The following is a 22056-nucleotide window of genomic DNA, read 5'->3' on the forward strand; positions in this document are numbered from 1 at the left end:
AAGGGGGCCAAGAGACAATGGAGTGGGCACTACAGGAGTATCCTGAAGAGGAACACATAAGCCAAGAGTGACGCAGGTCTGAAGCTGGAGGCATAATCTGGCTCAGTGTGAGAAGCTGAGTACCAGGAAAGGTTCTACTACCCACAAAGTCTTAATATTCAGTTTGACTTAGGCATATTACCTCTCCAGTTCTGATAGTTGGAATACAAAATGTGAAATAACTTGCATGAGATTAATGTCACAAGTCTCAATTTTTATGATACACAAGATTTTAGATAATATTCCATTTTCCAGCTCTACCTTGTGTTCACAATGCAAAAGCCATAAGAATTGTGACAAATATTAAAATATGTTTCTTATGTACATATACCCACTATTGTATATTTAAATCGGAGAACTGGAAATACATTATACATTTATACAGAATTTCACTTTGTTTTTCAAAAAAAGTTTGTCTGCTGGGTTCTAGACAATAAGCATCAAACAAACTTTATGACTAAAAAATGCATAGTTAGGCCCAATAGAAAACTGCAGACCCATAAAAATAAAGGAATATTGATAGGCAATTATGCAAAGGAGTGAGGTACTCCTCCACTTTATGCCCTTGCATATAGCCCACCATGTGGAGGGACAACTCCCTTTTACAGAGTCTAACCCAATATTTACCTGGAAAACTTGAAAATTTTAATGGAAAATCTTTGTTTTAAGCCTGTTTTCCATGCTGTTTTCTTACAACCACATCTTTCCCAAGTTCTTATGTATTCAAAATCTTGTAATAAGAAATTGGATCAAGAACTAAAAATCACACATTTTCTTATTGCAATACCAGCCATTTCTGTTTAATAGACAGAAGTATAACTAGGCAGGAAGGGCTACATATAAAATGTTTAGTGAAAAGAGAGAGACTAGGTAGTCACTTCTTCAGTTCTGAAGTTGGAATTTTTATGGCATTCTCTTTAAAATACTGATGTGAAACCTGGTAATTAGCTGAAACTGCTGTTAACCCCTCATGCTCATCCATGAATTTTAAAAACTAAAATGCAGTATTGTTTTGCTCTATCATAAAGAAATAAGTTGCCTAAGGAAATCTGGCATAACATAGTACCATGTGTTGGCCACATTTCACTAAATTATACGTACAGATCTTTAGTAGCCAATGACAACCCCCTCCCCCCCATCATTATAAGACTCCCATTATGACAGAATCATAGAATCAATGAGCTAGAAGAGACCTCAGGAGGTCATCGAGTCCAGCCCCCTGCCTAAAGCTGGTCCAATCCCAACTAAGTCATCCCAACCAGGTCTTTGTCAAGCCAAGACTTAAAAACCTCTAGGGACGGAGATTCTATCACCTCCTTAGGTAACCTATTCCAGTATGTCACCACCCTCCTAGTGAAATAGTTTTTCCTAATATCCAACCTAGACTTCCCCCACTGTAATTTGAGACTATTGCTCCTTGTTCTGCCATCCATCACTACTAAGAACAGCCTCTCTCCAGCCTCTTTGGAAATTCTCTTCAGGAAACTGAAGGCTGCTATTAAATCCCACCTCATTTGTCTCTTCTGCAGGCTAAATAAGACCAAATCCCTTAGCCTCTTCTCATAGGCCATGTGCTCCAGCCCCCTAATCATTTAGGTTGACCCTCTCCAATGAGTCCACATCTTTTCTGTAATGGGGGGCCCAGAACTGGACACAGTACTCCAGATGTGGCCCCACCAGAGCAGAATAAAGGGGAATAATCACTTTTCTAGATCTGCTGGCAATGATCTTTCTAATGCACACTAATATGCCATTAGTCTTCTTGGCTACAAGAACACACTGTTGACTCATATCCAGCTTCTCATCCACTGTAATCCCAGGTCCTTTTCTGTTGAACTGCTATCTAGCCAGTCAGTCCCCAGCCTGTAACAATTCTTGGGATTCTTCCAGCCCAAGTGTAAGACTCTGCACTTGTCCTTGTTGAACCTCATCAGATTTCTTTTGGCCTAATCCTCTAATCAGTCTAAGTCACACTGGACCCTAACCCTACCCTCTAATGTATTTACCTCTCCCCCTACCTAAGTGTCATCTGCAAATTTGCTATGGGTACAATCCATCCCCTCATCCAGGTCATTAATAAAAATGTTGAACAAAACCATCCCTAGAATTGATCCTTTGGCCATTCCGCTTGAAACTGACCACCAACCAGACATTGAGCCATTGACCACTATCCGTTGAGCCCGATAGTCTAGTCAGCTTTCTATCCACTTTACAGTCCATTTATCCAATCCATATTTCCTTAACTTGCTGGAAAGAATATTGTGGGAGACCGTATCAAAAGTTTTGCCAAAGTCAAAGTATATCACATCCACTGACTTTTCCATGTCCATAGAGCCAGTCACCTCCTCATAGAAGCTAATCAGATTGGTCAGGCACGACTTGCCCTTGGTGAATCCGTTCTGTCTATTCCTGATCACATTCCCCTCTTCCAAATGCTTCAAAATGGATTCCTTGAGAATCCCCTCCATGATTTTTCCAGGGACTGAGATGAGGCTGACTGCTCTGTAGTTCCATGGATTGTCCTTCTTCCCTTTTTTAAAGATGGGCACTACATTTGCCTTTTTCCAATCATCTGGGATCTCTAACAATCTCCACAAGTTTTCAAAGACACTGGCCAAAGGCTCTGCATTGACATTTTCCAACTCCCTCAGTGCCCTCAGATTCATTAAATCCAAACCACATGAATTTGTGTATGTCTAGCTTTTCTAAATAGTTCTTAACCTGTTCTTTCTCCACTGAGAACTGCCCATCTCCTTCCCATACTGTGTTGCCTATTACAGTGGTCTGGGAGCTGACCTTGTCTGTGAAGACAGAGGCAAAAAAAAAAACAAAAACATTGAGTACTTCAGCTTTTCCCACATCATCTGTCACTAGGTTACCTCCCTCATCCAGTAAGGGTCCCACAACCTCTCTGATCACCCTCTTATTGCTAACATGCCTGTAGAAACCTTTCTTGTTACCCTTCATATCCCTTGCCAGCTGCAATTCCCATGGTGCTTTCGCCTTCCTGATTACTCTCGAGCAATATATTTATACTCCTCCTGAGTCATCTGTCCAAGTTTACACTTCTTATAAGCTTCCTTTTTGTGTTTAAGCTCACCAAGTATTTCTCCAGTAAGCCAATCTGGTCGCCCACCATATTTGCTTTTCTTACTGAGCATCAGGATGGTTTCATCCTGTGCCTTTAATAAGGCTTCTTTAAAATACTGCCAGTTCTCCTGAACTCCTTTTCCCTTCCTGTTAGCATCCCAGGGGATCCTGCCCATCAGTTCTCTGAGGAAGTCAAAGTCTGCTTTTCTGAAGTCCAAGGTTTGTACTTTGCTGCTCTCCTTTCTTCCTTTGGCCAGGATCCTGAAATCTGCCATCTCATGATCACTGCTTCCCAGGTTGCCGCCCACCTCTACTTCCCCTACTAGTTCCTCCCTGTTTGTGAGAGGCAGGTCAAGCTGCACATGGCCCTGGTCAGTTCCTTTAGCACTTGTACCAGGAAGTTATCCCCAAAATTCTCCAAAACTTCCTGGATTCCTAGGACTATGCATCCTATGCCTTCCAGTAGACGAGGGTCTCCTTCTGATCTCTTCCCTGAGAGGTCCCTGCCAAAGCATTCTTCACAGTAGTGCCTGTGCAGAAATCCTGAAAGCAGTTACTTACCTCTAGTGGAACTGGGGATACTTGAGTAGGCTTTCTTCTTCTGGAGGTTACACATTGCCAGTTTTTTTCCTTGATCTGTATTGCCCTCACTGGTTCTTCACTCTGCTGTGCCTGCAGCATTAAATGCTGCCTTCTATCAGGAAGTCTTCATCTTCTCTGATGGAATGGAGGGTTGACACTTGGGCCTCGAGTCCTCTAATTTTTTCTTCCAAAATGGCAACCAGCTTGCACTTAGTGCAGATGAAATCCCTTCTATCTTCCAGAAAGAAGACAAATATGGCACATGCTGTGCAGGTATCTACAGAAGAGCCATCATTATTCATACCTGCATAGATGTATGCAAAGAGAGTTAGACACATTCCATGTCTTTAAATGCTCTTTGAGGTTCTGCACAGTCTTAAAGGGCATCGTTCTACAATTGCTTCCACATAGGGCAGTTTCCCGTGTCACAGAGAACCTCATTGGCTTCAGTGGGGATACAGAAAGATGCCAGGGTCAACCAGAATACAGGCAGTCCCCGACTTAGGCGGATCTGACTTACGTTGGATCCGCAGTTAGGAACACGGACCCCGTGTACTCCCAGCGAGAAAAGCTGCTCCGCGTCTGCCTGGTCTGCAGACCAGGAAGACGTGGAGCAAAGCCGCGGAGGGGCTCCGGCAGCGGAGCAGGGGCTGCGCGCCTGGGCTGCTCCACTGCCGGAGCCCCTCCGCGGCTTTGCAAAGCCTCGGGGGAAGCCGGCAGGGGGGCAGCCCAGACGCCTGGGCTGCTCCGCTGCCCGAGCCCCTCCGCGGCTTTGCAAAGCCACGGGGGAAGCCAGCAGCGGGGCAGCCCAGACGCGCCGCGGCTGTCCCGCTGCCGGCGTCTTCAGAGGCTTTGCTCCCCATCTCCCTGGTCTGCTGGTCTCCAACAGACCAGGGAGACGGGGAGCAAAGCCGCGGAGGACCCGGGCGGTGAGACCACGGTGCGTCTTGGTCCGCCGCCCGCGTCTTCCTGGTCTGCTGGGGAGAGGGGCACAGCTAGTACGACCCCCCCCCCCCCCAGCAGACTAGGCTTTTCTCCGGTCGCCTGTGGCAGAGCAGCTGGGGCGCTGCCAGTTGGTCCTGCAGCGCCGCTCTGGGCACCCCAGCTGGCAGCACCCCAGCTGCTCTGCCCCAGGCGTCCCCAAGTCAGCTGCTGCTGAAACTGACCAGCGCTGACTAGAGGAAGCCCGAGGCAGAGTTGCTCTGCCCCAGGCTTCCTGGAATCAGCTGCTGATCAGTTTCAGCAGCAGCTGACTTGGGGAGCTTGGGATTCTTAAGTTGATTCTGTATGTAAGTCGGAACTGGCGGTCAGTTTCAGCAGCGGCTGAATCTGGACGCCAGTTCCGACTTACATACAGATTCAACTTAAGAACAAACCTACAGTCCCTATCTTGTACGTAACCCGGGGACTGCCTGTAAAAACCTTTGAGAATATTAGCCTAAATCTCCTAAATCATACAACTGATGTCCAAGTTAAACATCACTTTATGCTAAATATATGACTGTTATCTAGTCTTGCACTTAGCTTGTAGACTTCCTGAGGAAGAATTCTTTATATTTGTATAATACTTACGGCCCACAATGGACCCTGGCCTCTAGGTGCTACGTAATATAAATAATTAAAATGATACTAATAAAACCTCTTTTGGATTTCATTCTCCAAACGCATATAGGTCCTTCTTCAAAACACCACTGAAATGAAATCAAACAAATGTCTAGATTTAGCAGGCAAAATTAAAATGGTAACAGATTGGATGATTATGATTTCTATTAACAGCAGAAGGAATTGAATTAGTAAAAACCCATATGAGTGAAATTTTTATGTGAATGTTTTCAAACTACTTCAAAGATAAGAAAAATGTATGCCCATTTGGAATAATGCACCAGTATAATGGCAATTTTCACAGTAGTACTATTTATAAAATCAAGAGCATAGGTTGGCTTTACATTTTTTTAAGGAAATGTTTATAGTTAGATAGAAGAGAAGTACATTTTTTCAAGTGGACTGACCATATTCTTTCCATCAAAAGACATTTCTTCATGAGGAAATTCTTTCAGCAGCACTATCTGGCTTCCTGTTGAACATGACAGAACATTGTTAGCAACTTTGGCATTACCTCTGGTTTGTCTTGTGGCTAGTCTGACCTTAGGTTAGCCACCAATCTAGCTTTGGACCAAGTACATACCCAGTTTTGTGTGGGCTTTTCTACCCTAGTGTTTTTAAAGTTATGCTTGATTTTCACTGCTCTCCTGTCATGCTGGTCTCTGAAGTTAAAAAGTCAGCTCCACCTCTTGTGCAAATTGTGATGGCCAATTTGAACTGTCCTCTAAAAATCTAAAATTTCCCTTTCCTTCCCTGTACTTGATATGCTTTTATACCATCAGGAAAAAAGAAAGTGTGCAAATGCATCAGAAGCCATTACTAGGTCATGATAAATATAAAAGCACCAAGGTAGGCAGTCACGCCTCATGATTTTTGGCCTCCAAGGGTGCGCCTCCACTGTACTGTAATTTGAAATAAGATACGCCATTCGAGCTATGTAAATTGTGTATCTTATTTCAATGTTATTTCAAAATAGCTTATTTTGGCATTTGGCGCTATCCACACAGCACAGACTAGTGATATAACCCAGATCGTAGGCAGAAGCTGCCAAAATGGACTGCTACACTGGAGGAGAAGATAAAATGGGGACAAGTCAGACACCCCCACCCCCAGAAATCTCCCCACATTCTGGGAAAAGGAGCTAAGATTCCATTCCCATCCTGCCACCAGTCTTGTGGCTTTGGGGATATACTGTAGAGGGGAGTCAGCCAGAAACTCCAGCTGGTAGGAGTACAAGCAGCTAAAGCAGGGTCCTTTGGATAGTCAGAGAATTTTCTTCAGTTTTGGCTGGATTTTCTCTATCCTTTGATTGGCTGTTTACTCCAACTCCAACCCTCCTCTCTTGCCTTCTTCAGAATCTCTTCATCTCAGTTTCATTCCACATTTGTCCATCTTTCCCCCTTCCCTAATCCCCCTCATGTCACATTAGTTTATCTCCCCCTAACCCACCTACCTGTCCCACAAAAACAGTGGCACTAACATGCTCTTTTCTGCCATCGTATTGTTTGCTCTGTTCGTGTGCTTTATCCCTTCTCTCACCCTATGTCTGCAGTCTTGGGTTTTTAGCTTTTAAGCTCTTCAGGGTAGAGGCCATCGACTACTGTACTTTTCCAGTGCCTAGCATAATGGAATCCTATTTTTGGTTGACTTGAAGGCGCTACCATATTAAACACGATTATTATAATTAATAATAAACTACATGTAGTAATTTGGAGAGATTTCTTCAAGAGAAAAAAAAAGTTGCTTCTGCTTGCTAGCCAGCTTTCTATTACAGAAACTGTCAGACTGTTCCCAAATCCAAGCAATTTCCTGTGAACTATAGGATTTTTATAAATAACTACTCTATGTGTAAAAGTACTGAATAATGGAATAAGTTTCTTTGCACTAGTAAGCATTACCCTAAAACCCGCTGACACCACCTCATGATTTATATAGCACCTACAATCCTTAGCAAACAGACACTGATTTACAAAATTCAAACAAGGATAAAAACAACAACAACAAAAAGCTTGCACAGACAACCCACAAAGATTGACCCATAAAATGACCACCATGACTGCCAATTAACCACCTCTAAATTATCCTAATTAACCAGCCAAAAACAAGTAAAACAAAATCATATGTTAAACTAAATAGCTATCCTTCGCAGGCTACTAGGTTAACAGAAGAATTCTTGCATCTCTTGGGAAAGTGTATTACCTACGCTGAAAGGAGAACTTCTCATGTCAGCATAGATAGCATCTACACTCAAGCATGATAGTGGCATAGGTACAATGCTGCAGTTGTGCTGCTGTAGCAGTTTAAGCATAGACATATGCTTACACAGGATATCAGTGGTAATCTCTATGAGTAAAATCAATACAGCCATGACAAAGCTAGACTGCACCTGTCAAAAGTGGAAATGAAAGATCTCATGGAGCCCAAAAAATCATAATTAGGCACTTCAGAAATCAAGTCAAACTATACTAGAAGAGAGACAGGCCACTGGGACTTGTAATCCATACTATTTGGGTATGATGGCCTGGATCCTACATCACAGACATATATGGGAGCTTTAACACTGACCTCAAGGAGTGCACCATCAGTCCTAAATGGAGCTGGTGGAAAAGTGAGGAGATGGAATTTTGTCAGTTTAAAAATTAAAACTGGTTTGATCAACTATATTATATTTCTGAAAGGGGCATTATCAATTCTTCAATATCAGCACCAGAAATCAACTGACCACCAAGTTGGAGGGATTTTTCTTTGTTTTTGTTTGTTTGATTTTTGCTATTTACCAGTTGATCATATGCACTGCTAATTAAAATCAGCAATACTCTATTACTATGATTTGCCTTTCAGAGCAAACTGTACACCACACAGGAATAACAGGGATAATACGAATACTGTTGCTTGGGACAGAACCAAGCGTTTTCAGTACAGGCCTCTGTTTTGGGGATTAATCATAGTGGGTATGTCTACACTACCCCTCTAGTTTGAACTAGCGGGGTAATGTAGGCATACCGCACTTGCAAATGAAGCCCGGGATTTGAATTTCCAGGGCTTCATTTGCATAAGCCGGCCGGCGCCATTTTTAAATGCCGGCTCGTTCGAACCCCGTGCCGCGCGAAAGTGCTACATTGTCCTGCATTTTGGAAGAAACGTTATCTTTATTTTGTACATCAATAAGAAGGGGGGCTAGGGAAGGGTAAGTGGAAGGAGGTGAGGGAGGAATGGGGTACGAGCCCCCGATGGGGAGCACTGGGCTGGCTCTGCGGGCTTCTGGGGGTGGAAGCTCTCCTGCAGCCCCCCGATTGCCCCCTCTCCCTAGATGGCAGCCTGCGGCAAGTGCAGCCGGGCTGATGGCCGAGTGGTGTGATGTGCCCAGTGTGGGTACTCCGGGCACTCCAAGCCAGGACTGCTTTGCAAGCAGGGCACCCCTTAGAACTGTCTGTCCGGGGTGGGGGTCGGGACCCTTTAAACGCAGCCCTCGGCTAGCCTGAGACAGCATCTCCACGCTCTAAGTCCTCCTCTGATGCCCTGCCGGCACTGCTTCCGGCCATCCTTAAGCCCTGTTCAGGGTCCACTCAATGTGGACTTGCTAGTTTTTAGTTTTTAGAACTAGTTTTTAGTTCTAGACGCGTTAGTTCGAATTAGCTTAGTTCGAATTAACTAATTCGAACTAAGTTAGTTCGAATTAACGTTGTAGTGTAGACGTACCCTAAGAGATTTAGCTATGCGGACATATTCCCACTATAGACCAGCCTTCTGTCCCAGTCTGCCTTTCCCCTTTCCTCTGAAGTTGTGACCATATTTATCATTATTCTGAATGATCTCCCACTAGACCATTTTGGTCATGCTGGATCTCTCAGTGGCATCACATATGATTGACTTTAAGGATGCAATTAGTATGAAGGAGATATTCAGTGGTTCAAGTCATTCCCATAATAATGGGAAATTGTGTGTCATCATTAAGGGAACTGAACCAGACCAATCACTTTCCACCCCCTCATTGCTTTAAAATATCTGCATTCTTATTGTTTTATAGTATTCACTTGTTTCATGGTTTTTACTCTGTTGTGGTTCAGGCTGAGCACCATGGTAGGGGGTGGAAGTTGTGGGATGTCGGGATGTAGGCTGTACTAAGAAAAGTTAGAGCCCAGATCTGACATCTTTACTGCTTGTGATTTTAAGGCTAGAAGAATAGAGCCCTGAATTGTCACTATTGTAGAATTTCAAAATGACAAATGAAGTTCTCAGTAGTTTTCCAGATTTCAAAATTCCAGAAGTAAGCTTATACTAAGCAGGAAAATTGTCTATTCACACAATCCTGAGAGTTGCCTGTGGAGTTGACTGATAAACAGGAAGAGCCAAATATCAGCACTACCACAAAAATACCATTCATGTTAAATAGGAACATTGCAATGATTGATTCTGTGATTTGTATCTAATTATCACCCAGAATTCATTTTCTTTGCAAACTAAGAAGGAGGCAAACTTGGTAATGTTCTAAATTGTTGTTTGGGAACCTTAACATCTTTCTGTAGTCTCTTGATGTATCCTTTATATCTCACGTAATGCTGTATCACCATCCATCTTCCAGACTGGGTAACGGTGCTGGGAAAACACTGATTCTTGTGTGGTCTTGTCCCACCTATCAAATGGTATCAAGACATTATTCAAAGTGACAGCAGACTATGATTACAGATCATTCTAATGTCATGGATCACATCACCTTGAAGGTAGGGGAGGTTCAGGATGACAGACTAAATGTAGCTTGTCACTATCAACTCTATGGGATCAAATATCACCCTTTTTACTAAAGAAAAACAAATGGCATCTGTTCTGTCAAACAAGGAAAGAAGGAGAAAAAACACAGGCTGGAAAATTAACTTAGAGATAAGAGCCCAGCCTATCACTTCTCCTAATACAGTGCTGTTACTTTACTAAAGTACCTTGCACTGTACCACATTTCTTTCAGGAGATCTTCACTTAACAAACTTTGATTATGTAAGCCTGCAACACATCCGTGAAATATTATTACTCCCATTTCACAAATGGATAAACCACAGAGTGGTTTGGTCACACAATGAGTCAGTGACAGAGTGGAATCTGGGCATTCTGACTGCTTTAATCGCTAGACACACACTACCAGTTACATCAGCAAAATGAACCAAACTGCTGACAGAAAGTGTCAAAAATCCAGAGACAAAATAACTAACAGAAAGGTTTGTTAGGTTAGGTGTTGCAAGTATTTTGAATCATATATAACTTGAAAAAAGAATGTTTAATATTGGTGTAAATGAGTCAATTGGGGGGCCCCAATGGCACCCCAAACTCTCCGTCCCCAGTGCCGTGTTCCCGTCACCCAGTGAATCACCTTCCGGCGTCCCAGTCAGTTACACTATCGGCCCAAGGGGCCTCTTCATAGACCAAGGCCGCCTTACCTCCCATCGCAGGGAGAGGGGGGTCAGGGCCCGCCCCCTCTCACGGACCCCAGCCCAGGGCCCTAAGGACGCAGACGCTTGTGCCATCTGGTCCGGCTGGCGGGGCGTCTGCCGTAACGTGCCAGCCCACAGGCTCACTCTGCCCACCCTGGGCTACTTCCTCTCCCCGCCGGTCCACTATGTCTGCGCTGGCGGCTTACCTCCTCGGTTTGGGTCCCATCTGCTGCACTACGTCGCAGGAGGGCTCTCTCCGAGCTCCCCCCTTTGCCAGTGCCGCTCGGGGCTTAAATGCCCGCACCGCTTGGCGCCGGAGGGGGCTCCGCCCCCCCCCGTGTGTGAGTCCGCTTCCGGCTGGGTGGTGAGGGTATGTGGTAATGTCACCCCCCTGGTGACATCCCTGGGGATCGCCGTCGGGTCTGGGCGCCGCACTGCAGCAGCTGCCCAGGAACAGCTAATGTACCGCCGGCCGGCAGGCGCTAGGGCCACTCGGCCCGCCGACCGTGGAGTGGCAGGCCCCGGGGCGCCCGGCTTCCTCCCGAGCGGCGCCACTTGCGGTGCAGCCAGCTCTGGAGCGTCCGGCTCCGGCCTGAGTGCCACCGTGTAGGCAGCTTCCAGGGGGACCGGAGTGCGGGGCGCCTCTGCCCCGTCACAATTGGTAACAAAATTGAGGGTACCAAGGTCTCACTATTAGCCATATAATGTGACTTTAATTGGAAAAACTGCAGATGAGAAGGTCTAGAACTAGTTTTCAAACAACTGGTACATTTTATTAAATTGATTTGTCATCATCTAGACTGAAAATTGAAATGAATGTTTTCGTCAATTCCAACCAGCATAAATGAGTTACCCACTACATCTGCTCTAACAATCTTTGTTTCCATATTACACTTGTGATAACTAGTGATTGCGATTGCTGACTGTTAATCAAGACCAATGGATTTAGCTTTCCCACTTGTTCTCAACATCTTAATTCAGTCTTATTGTCTTTTCATTCCTCCTCCTCCCCGTGCTTTCATGAAAGGTAAATCTGAATAGAAAGAAACCAGATTCATTTGCTTTTGGAACCTTAAATATGCTACTAAATCAGTATTAAAAGTGATAATGAGATTTCCACTACTGAAAGCACACTTTGCTAACTGATATTTAGAGTGAGAAAGGTGGCCACATAACCAATAACAATAAAAATATGTTCATTTTTAATATGCCTCATTCAATTTTGTTTGACTTGGCAGTACACCAAAGTAGTGTTTACATTAAGATGTAATTTTTAATTTTTAGTAATTAAAATGAATATACATTTAACCATTTATTTTGGAATCTTCTAAAATCTGTATTTCTGATCAAGAGATTTGTTGACAAATCATCTCAGTTGTTTTACAACAATGTTTACCAACATAGATAAGCATTATTAAAACAACTTAGAAGAATAAAATTAATCGTACATAAATATTCAATCCTACTAAACCATAACAACAAAAACATTCAGAGTGCTGAGTAACCTAACTCTAATAAGTACACTACAGCTGGAGTAGTACAACTACTACTACAATTAGTACAGATGAGATTTAGAAATGTTCCCCTGGCTATGTCTAGACAACAATGTTTTATCAGAAAAAGGTACACAAATTGCACTCCGCAATTTGCATACCTTTTTCCGATAGTTTTGTCAGAAGAGGCTTTTCTGGAATTTGGCCCATCTACACTAGAATGAGGAAGACAGGGCTTCCGAAAGAGCATGTCTGCTCTTCCGACAAAAATGTCAGAAGAGCAGATGCATTCTCTGGATGTGGCAGAGTTTTTTTGGGATACCTCCAGTATCCCGAAAAAATTCTGTAGTCTAGATGCAGCCTCAGTGACGAACATGCAAAACTGATGCTGCAAGACATTTTGAACCTGCTGCCCCCCACATGCAATGAGCAAAATACTTCTGTTACTGAAACAACACGTTAAGGTTCCCAAACAACATTGGGAATAGTTTTGTAATAGACTTCACTGGAAACAGGATTTGTCCCAATGGGACTATATCATACAAATTAACTTATGTCAAGCATCTAAGTAGTCTGATTGGTAGTAGAGCTTGTCCAAATTTCTTGCCACAACTTTTTTTTTACAGAAAATGCATTTCTATCAAGATTAAAAATTTTCATTTTCATTTACATTTTCCTTTCAACAACAATAACAAAATAATTAATAACAAAATAATCAAAAAATAAAAAATGGTTCATTTCAGGAAAAGAAAAAGGAGAGGATGTGTTTTGCTTTCTACCAAAACAAAATGCAATTTTTCATATAAGCCTCCTCCCCGCAAAGAAATAACTTAATATTTCACATGAAAGTAAAAAAAAAAACATAAATAATATTTTTGTTTCGTTTCAAATTTTAAGTTAATTTGGTGGGTTGAACATACATCTATATCTGTGTCTACTATAAAATGAAGGCCAAATGGTACCAAAACCAGTCATTTCTTTCTGAGCTTTGACTTTTCTGCAATATTTTATCTGATACTATTTTGTTCTACTTATGCTTATTTGCTCTGTAAGAAGCTACAAGTTATATCTCTTGACTTCAAAATACCACAGTAGTGTCAATTTCTCTCTGGAAAAAAATTAGGGCTATCAATCTCTGTTAATGAAAGTGATTAATGCAAAACAAATTAACTAGATTAATACCCACTATATATATTTTTTCATTACAAATATTTCCACTGTACACTTTGTATTCTATGTTGTAATTGAAATTAATATATTTGAAAAGGTATAAAAACATTCAAAAATATTTATAATTAATTTAAACTGGTATTCTATTATTAACAGTATAATTAAAGCTATGATTAATTGTGACTTTTTTAACTCACAATTAAATTGCAATTTTTAAAAAGTATTTTAACAACAATAAAATATACTATTTTAAAAAAGTATTTTTCACAATACAACTGGAGGTTCTAAAGACTTTGTGAACATCATCAAATCTACAGGTTTTCCTAACTCTGATCCAAAGTGGGAAGACAAATCATTACAGGCCAGATTCTGATAAGCTCGATAATTTGCAATAATACTTTATTCTGGAAGTATTAATTTCTATGGGGCTTCTCACACAGTAAGGAACTACTTAATGTGAGTAAGGGAATCATGATCTGGACCAGGGTGTATCTTGATACTGATAATGGATAAGACTGTTTCAATAATGACTTTCTAAATATTATAAGTTAACATTTGAAATGCTAGCATTTCCAGACTATCATCCAAGAGATATACTGAAGAGAATGGCTATCCTATGACTCAGTATCCAAAATATCAACAAAGTTCCATAGCTGATGTTTTGTCTTCCAAGAACTGACCACACTCTTCTTTTCATAGCTGCCACCTTCAACAAAATGTTGCACATGTTCATTTTACTTCTATAATTTTTTAAAAAACCTCCTCTCATAATTGTCACACAATTCCTACACAAACACAAACAGTATATGATCTAAGATTTAAGTGTACAGGAAGGTTGGCTAGTTCAGGTGTCAGCTATGTAGAATTTAGGCCAAATGGTACATGAAACAGTAGCTTCTTTTTGAGCTTGACTTTAAAGCAAGATTTTATCTAATGCAATTTTCTATCACACCTTCATCTATATCTTCAAAGTAAAAAGAGTAAGGAGTAGGTATTACACAAAACAAACTTTATATAATCTAAACAAAATGTTGGCTGGTCACAGATTCTGTATGTAAATACTTTAAATGAAAACTTGTTAAAGTTTTCAGAGCAATCAGCCTCTCTCTCATTTTTTAATGTTGACTACACTTTGGCTGGCCAAGCTGTTTTAAACTGCCACAAGCTGTTTTCTTGTGTTCTTACTTTGGCTATTCAACATTATGAATCCATTATCACAATTAATCCATGTTTATCTCACAGAATAATTCCAATCGCATAGCAAAATCCTTAATTTGAGGTGGCTGTAAAGTTTCCAACAGCAAGAATTAAAAGGCACATGTATTATTTTGCCTTTTCTTTCAGTGGCAACTTCACTTTCCTATTGCTAAACTGCACACAGCTGACCTTTAGCTTTAAATCATTCCATACAACTTTAGCAATCATCTAGACATAACAAACTAACTCTTTGCACTGTGTTACAGTGATGTTGGATTCTTTCAACTATCTACCTATATTACTGATGTTGCAAAACTGTACCAAAAACTGCCTGGTCATAAATAGGGCTGTGTCAAAATATGAGAATTAGCTGTGATTAATGCACCATCTTTAGACTGCCATCTACAGATGCAAAAATTCACAAAAAGCAAAACACAACCAAACCAGCACTGACTACAACTGAAGTGCTGTGTTAGAAGGGAATGTTCCCCCATCTCATGTGCTGAGAGAGAAGGCCCAAACAGAGATGAACCATTGTATTTTCTTTTGACTCAAGATAGGAGATAATGAAGAGCTTGTTCATGGGAACTCTAAACCCCTGCTTGCTCTTCTTTCCACAGTAGCGAGGCTGAGCTGGGGAATGGTTGATATGGACTAGAGGAGGAGTATGGTGTAGCTAGCTGTTCTGTAACTATGTGAGTCCACAAACCTCACACCAGCACTTCTAGAAAAACATGTACACAGTGTGCCCTAATAAATTCTTTTTGTAAAAAGACTGTTACTTGTGCACTGAATGTGGGAAGTGGCATCTGCTCCACAGAAAAAATATTGGTCTTTTAACAGTACAGGAATTTCTGTACTGGCCTGAAAGTAGGAAGTTTAACTGTACTCCTGCAACACCAGCCAGCTGATGGTCTAAGCGGGGTTTCCTAAGTCTCAAAAGCAACATTCAGATTAATGTCCTGATACTTGGTTTTACACTCCAACTCAAATTCTCAAATTCAGTATAAATACTTACCATCTTAAGAGCCACAATAGCACAGTAAGTGAAACATAGTGACTATTGGCAGCCACTACAACTATATAGTGTATATGCCCGATCTACAGAGGGACCCATAGGTGGTCCTTATCACTTCCCGGAGTGTACTGCTTGTGGCTCTTGCAGTGATTTAAAGGAACTGGGGCTCTGGCTGCTGCAATAGTAATAGCAATAGCAATAGCGGCAGATGAGAACTCTGGTCCCTTTTGAATCCTGGGCCCCGGGCCAGTTTCTCCCTTCCGTCCACCCCCAGCCTCCCACCCTACTCATTGGCAGGCCAGTGCTAACATACACAAACAGGAAATGCTTGTTCAGCTGTAAGAGGAAAGAGTAGAGGCTGTGTAATTTACTCCTAAGAGATAAGTGTAAATGACTGTACATGTAAATTAATGATATTTGGAACACCAGTGGGGTAATGGAATAAATTGCCAAGAAACATTGTGCTATCATTACTTTGGAGAGAGAGGCTGGGAAATGTGCATTGGGAGTACTTACTCCATGCAACTGGATAGATATCTGACAGATCATGTGAAGAATCTATCCCCATAGATCTCTGGCCTGGGAAAAATGGTTCGGATCTTCCCTTCCTGCCAGTTCCAGACACCTATGAGTCTCACCGCCCCCACCCCCTTCACCCCGCACACACACACAATCTTAGATATACCCAGGTAAAGTCTCCTCCTCTTCCTCACAATTTTACCTGCAGCATATACAATATTAATTAGACTAGGTGAGGATAGACAGACCACGGTATTAGGAAACCAACTCCATTCCCATATGAGTACAGGATTGCTCCTTATTCTTTGCCAAAAGAACAGGCATCTTCTTTTAACCCATTTGATAAATTACATTAAACTCTATGGCAGCAAGTAATTCTTCTCACAATGGCAAGTTAGACACCCAGTAGGAGTTGGGCATATGGTCTTACATAACCTGTGTTTTCTGTGGACCACTTAAGCAGAAAACATAGTTATATCCTCACCCAAGAGCTGCTAGGAGAGTGAGAGTTATAGGGCAGATAAGTCACTGCATCTTATTGCAATAAGGAATGTGGCTTTATTAAGCGTAAATTTCCTCTTAAATTTCTGCAGTCTTTGTGCAATACATCCTCTTCCCATCTAAAGAGTGGGTTATGATGCACAATAATGTACTCCAAAGAGTGGATGCACAATAATGTACTCCATTATGAGTTTTATGCATATATATGAGGTACAATTGCATCACACTCCCCCACAGCGACAAGGCCTATAATTGTAAGACAGTGAGGTTGAATGGATCAACCTGTCAAACAATGGAGCAACCATCATGGAGTATTCTTTTAGAAGGCCAGCTGGTGAAAACCTCCCTCTGGCAAAAGGAAAACTTTGCCCTTAGGCCTTGTAATGAAACTGCAGTGAGCAATGGGAAAATTGGACTTAGGTGTACACAGGCAGGGTGGGACTTAGAGAAGCACCAATTTTTCTGAGAGTGGGGAAGCAGACTGGGAACACACTCTTTAGAAGGAAAACTGAAACCAAACTCTGTTCCAGGAGCCATATAGTTTTATATATGAATGCAAGTTGGGTTTGTTCATTTTCTGTAACCCAACAGGGAAGCCATATAATTTAGCTTCTAATAAAGCCTAAGATTAGATGAGACTAAATATGTATGTGGGCTGTTCGTTGTTTGAAATAATAATCTTTTGTTTTGAAATAATAGCCTCTAATGCTCTGTTCCATTTGCTAATAAACTTACTTGTTTAAAGAAGGCTGTTCACCACTCTTTAGCACAGGTCACTCGCTCTTAACCAGACCTGTACAGTGGGTTGGTATAGAAGCCTGTTGATCTCAGGTTCAGATTGGGGGAGGAGAGGCAATGGTCAAATTCCGTTCCAGAAAGGGAAAGGGAAAAGGCCTAGCTCCTGAGGTGGTACACTTAGCAACACCTAAAAGGGAGCAGGTGTGCCAGAAGCCCGGTAACCATGGCATGAACTCTTTTCAGATCACAGCAAACAATTTGAGACCAGTGTGAAAAATGAATAAGGCCCCTTGAAATACAAAAGTCATAATGTCTCCTCCTCGCTCTAAAAGCTCTAACTGCTGTATAGCAGCCCCTGCAGAGCCTCTATTTTGAATTTAAAATCTCTACTAATTTTAAAGTCACAAAAGCAGCCTTAGGAAATATTAAGTTGATTGTGGATGCTTGCAGGAGATACGTGCAAAACCGCTCTGAGGAAAGAGGAGGCCCTGTATCTGTCATTATAAAAGTCATAGGGAAATTTCCCTATGTTCTTCACAACATTACTGAGAAATGTTCAAAGACTAATTTCTCCCAGCATGATGAAACATAGATGAAACACCAGAGAGCTGAGTATGCATCATCATTGAAATATTCACAGCTCATCGAGGAGCTAAATGGGGACAGTAGGCTGACTACTGTAACAATGTCAAACATAGTCTGTGAGGGAACCTTATCAGATACTACAATTGCTTCAATTGGGGCATGTGACAGACTTCATATATGTCCTCTCCCATGTGTGTGTATTCAGTCACATACTTGAAAAGCTTTTTGTATCTTGAAAGCTCTTCTCTTCTACCAACAAAAGTTGTTCATTAAAAGATATTACCTCACCCACCTTGTCTTGATATAGTCAGTTACATTTTTCTTTCACAGTGCTTGATATTACTCCATTTTGACACAGTATTCCTTTATTTAGAAGATATGTGATGTATTCTTCCCTGTTTCTGTGTATCCCAATTCTGTTCTAATAAATTGGACACATGCTACATCAAGGATGGGCAATAAGCAACACACAGGCTGGATGTGGTTTGCTACGGTTAGCCATTGGAGGGCCACCTGATGCTTCATTCACCTGTGTGTTCACAGGTACGGCTGCTCACAGCTCCTGTTCTTATAGCTCCCATTGGCTAGGAATGGTGAACCATGGCCAGCGGGAGTTGCGAGTGATCATACCCTTCAGACCTGCAGGTGAATGAAGCATCTGATGGCCCACTGGAGAACCATGTCTGTTCCATGGGCTGCTTATTGCCCACCCCTTTGCTACATGGTCATTACAGACTCATTGCATTACTCTGAGAAGGCTCTTGCTCTCACTGAACCTTAGTTTTCCATTCTTCAAAATATATATTATAATAATTCTTAACAATGTCACTAGGCTGTTATGAGACAATACAGTTTAGTTGAGAGGAAAAAAGGGGGGATTCTGAGCTAGGAAACTTCTGAGGTCTTTGGAATTGAGTTGTGTGACCTGAGCTAGTATTTAGCTCTTGTATTTCACTTTCCCCATCTGTAAAGGGGCTTTTGTGGAAAAACTTGCTAGCTGTCTACACTGGCCACTTGAATTTCCGCAAGAACAATGACGATCTCATGTAAGATTGTCAGTGTTCTTGCGGAAATGCTATGCTGCTCCCATTCAGGCAAAAGCCCTCTTTTGAAAATGCTTTTGCGCAAGAGGGCCAGTGTAGACAACGCGGTATTGTTTTGCGCAAAAAAGCCCCGATCGTGAAAATGGCGATCGGGGCTTTCTTACGCAAAACCACGTCTAGATTGGCACGGATGCTTTTCCACAAAAAGCGCTTTTGTGGAAAAGCGTCTGTGCCAATCTAGATGCTCTTTTCCACAAATGCTTTTAACGGAAAAACTTTTCCGTTAAAAGCATTTGCAGAAAATCATGCCAGTCTAGACGTAGCCTTACTTTATGCAAGCCTGTCAAAGCGGGGGAGGGGGAAGCAAGGATCCAGAGCTCCCAGCCAGCCCTGCTCCTTCCATCCAAAGCCCCACCACTTCCAGGAGCATGGAGCTGCTCCCCACCACTTTGCCCATGGGCGCAACAAGTCTGTCAGATCCCCCTGACTGTACTTATAATATTTGAGTATTTTAAAGGTTCATTCACTAATCAAGTTTATAAAATTCTATGAGGTCCTCAGATGGAAGATATTATAGATGTACAAAGTATTATTGTATGAGTGCAAAGTATCACTAGTATTTTGTGTTTTCTTATGTCTTGTATTGGGCTTATGCTGTTGATGTCGATTATGTATACCACATGGACAGTTCTACACTACGGTTACATCCTCTATTTTGGAATCTTATTAGTCTATGTCTTTTTCTTAACAACAATACCTTGCACTTACATAACTCAATACATCTGAGGATCTCAAAATATGGTACAAAAATGGGTATATATTATCATCTCCCTACAGGACATCTCACAGAGTGTAAGAGGCAGACATTCCACTAAATGTCATTGTCTAATCACCAGAATTCACAAAGAATATTATTCCTTGCTCGGTGCTTCCAGGATATCCCTCCATCCACAAACTCAGAATAACAAAACCAAAACTCCTTATTTTCCTCTCCTGTGTTCTCCCCTCTTCGCTTTTTTACCATGGTATATATTTGAATTACTCTTCCTTTGGTCTGCAACATCATCTTCAGCTCTGGCACCTCTCACTTCTTAGCACTAATTCCTTCTGATTCTTCTTTTTACAACAAATCCAGAATCTATATCTTCTTAATACAATTCCTGTTAAAATTCTTGCCCTGGCTGTGATAATTTCCTGCCTGCTGTCTTGCAATCTCCTTCTCTTTGGCCTTCTAACATCTACTGCAGTTCCTAAGGATCTATCCAAAAGATTATTTCCAAACTCATCTTCCTGGTACATATGCATGTTTCATTGGTTGTGCATTCATCAGTTTCAAGCACCTCACAAAATCACTTCCATGGCACTTCACAGCTCTGCCTCTGTCTACATCTCATCATTGGTCACCCAACACTTTCCCAATGGAACCCAGTGGTCTGCCATTTCTATCATCTTCACTCCCCCTTTCTTTCACTTCCCACAAGTGTCTCTATGTTTCTGCCCTATAGGTCTGAAATGTTCTCTTGAACCTACATGCCATGTGAGCATCCCCCCTTCCTTCCAATCACTCCTCAAAACTCATCTTTCTCTTTTAAAATAATTATAGGGACTGGGGCATGGATAGTCAAGTCTAATGGTTTGAGTCAGGAGTCTGGAATTAGAGCCAGGGTCTGAGTTTCGAGTTGAGACAAAGGTCAGAGCCAAAGTCAGGTGCCAAGCCCAAGGTCAGAACCAAGTTCACACCTCAAGGATAGGGTGTAGAAGTGGTATCCAGGAGTAAAGCAGGAATTAGAAACAGATGCTGGTGTGTGGGGTAAAGAAGGTAGGAACCAGGAAGAGGCTGGAAGACAGGGCTCAGGAGGCAGGTGCTACAGCAACAGCCATCCTGAGATTCACAACCTCCTCTGCTTCTTTCTGATTTAAGCAGTGCATCCCTGCCAATTCGTTTTGTGAGTGGGGCTCTTTGTGGGCTAGAGCTTCACTGGCCACTTTCTTCAACAGTTTGGGTGAGCTGCTGGGTGTGACCACAGTCTGCGTAGTTCCCAGGGACCTGTGATCACTCAACCTAAGAATCTAATGAATTTTCTTGCAGAAAATGGTTTAAAAGAATAACAGACAACTATGAAAATGCATAATAGCACCCACACCATTCTATAATCATAACCTATGTATTTTCTCCTTCATCTATTCCTTCTGCCTTAGGCTTTTCTCAATAGGGACCATGTCCATAGCCGCTATGCGTAGAGCCGTGCATATATGCAAATTCTAAATAAATGTAATAATAATAACAATAATAATAGTAGGGCTTCATAATACTGCTGGATACCAGATGCCCCTTGACACTTCTATTTAACTACACTAATAGCTATGTCACAAAGAATGATAACTGTATGCTGAGATGAGGCAGGGTGCAATCCCAGGTGAGAGCTCTTAGTTTGTTTGTTGAGTCCCAGCATTTTGTAGCAATACTGCACACACAAATCTATCTCTTTCATAAAAGACTAGATGCTAGTTAACTCCTGACATGAAGGAATGTGGTTCTGGAAAGCCATGCTAGTGAGACAGACATAACCATCAGATCCCGCCTAACAGGTAGAGGATGTAGTATGTTGCCATTACCCTGTTGGTATACTCTGATTATCTGAGTTCAGAGTCACATGTGGATTTCCGTCACATAAGGATAAAGGGCTCAACTGTTCTGCCTTTGAAGTTGATGGCAATTTTCCTATTAACTGTAGCGAGGGTTGATTGAGCCTATAGTCCACAATTACCATGTCAGTTATATGTATTACATGTACTAGTTCTAAGCTTTATGGCCCCTCTTAGCCAAAAACATGTCCCTGACCCAGACCAATATATCTCCACCCACACCTCTTTCAAGTCCTTAATTAATTAAAACATACTTCCAGGAGATTATGAACTCTAGTTCTCCTTTCAAATAAGTGTCAACAAAATTGAAAAGTTCAAGCAAAGAAAAAACATGCAACTAATAAAATAAGTGCTTAAACACTTGCCTTTTTCTTTTTGCCCAACTGATTGATCCTTCAGTTTACATACTCTTA

General features: G+C 41.8%; 1 long non-coding RNA gene across 2 annotated transcripts in view; it reads right to left on the reverse strand.

Moving 5' to 3' along the window:
• The window catches only part of LOC149524171 (uncharacterized), a 120023-nt gene that overhangs the window by 46059 nt on the left and 51908 nt on the right, over positions 1 to 22056 (reverse strand). For both annotated transcript variants that reach the window (XR_016349913.1, XR_016349914.1), the window contains exons 4-6: positions 5721 to 5785; positions 5351 to 5402; positions 3691 to 4015 (exon numbers count right to left, since the gene is read on the reverse strand). This is a non-coding gene — a long non-coding RNA (uncharacterized LOC149524171). The remainder of the gene's footprint in view (positions 1 to 3690; positions 4016 to 5350; positions 5403 to 5720; positions 5786 to 22056) is intronic.

The sequence above is a fragment of the Pelodiscus sinensis genome, chromosome 6 (assembly GCF_052426305.1).
Source record: "Pelodiscus sinensis isolate ZL-2025 chromosome 6, ASM5242630v1, whole genome shotgun sequence".
NCBI lineage: Eukaryota > Metazoa > Chordata > Testudines > Trionychidae > Pelodiscus > Pelodiscus sinensis.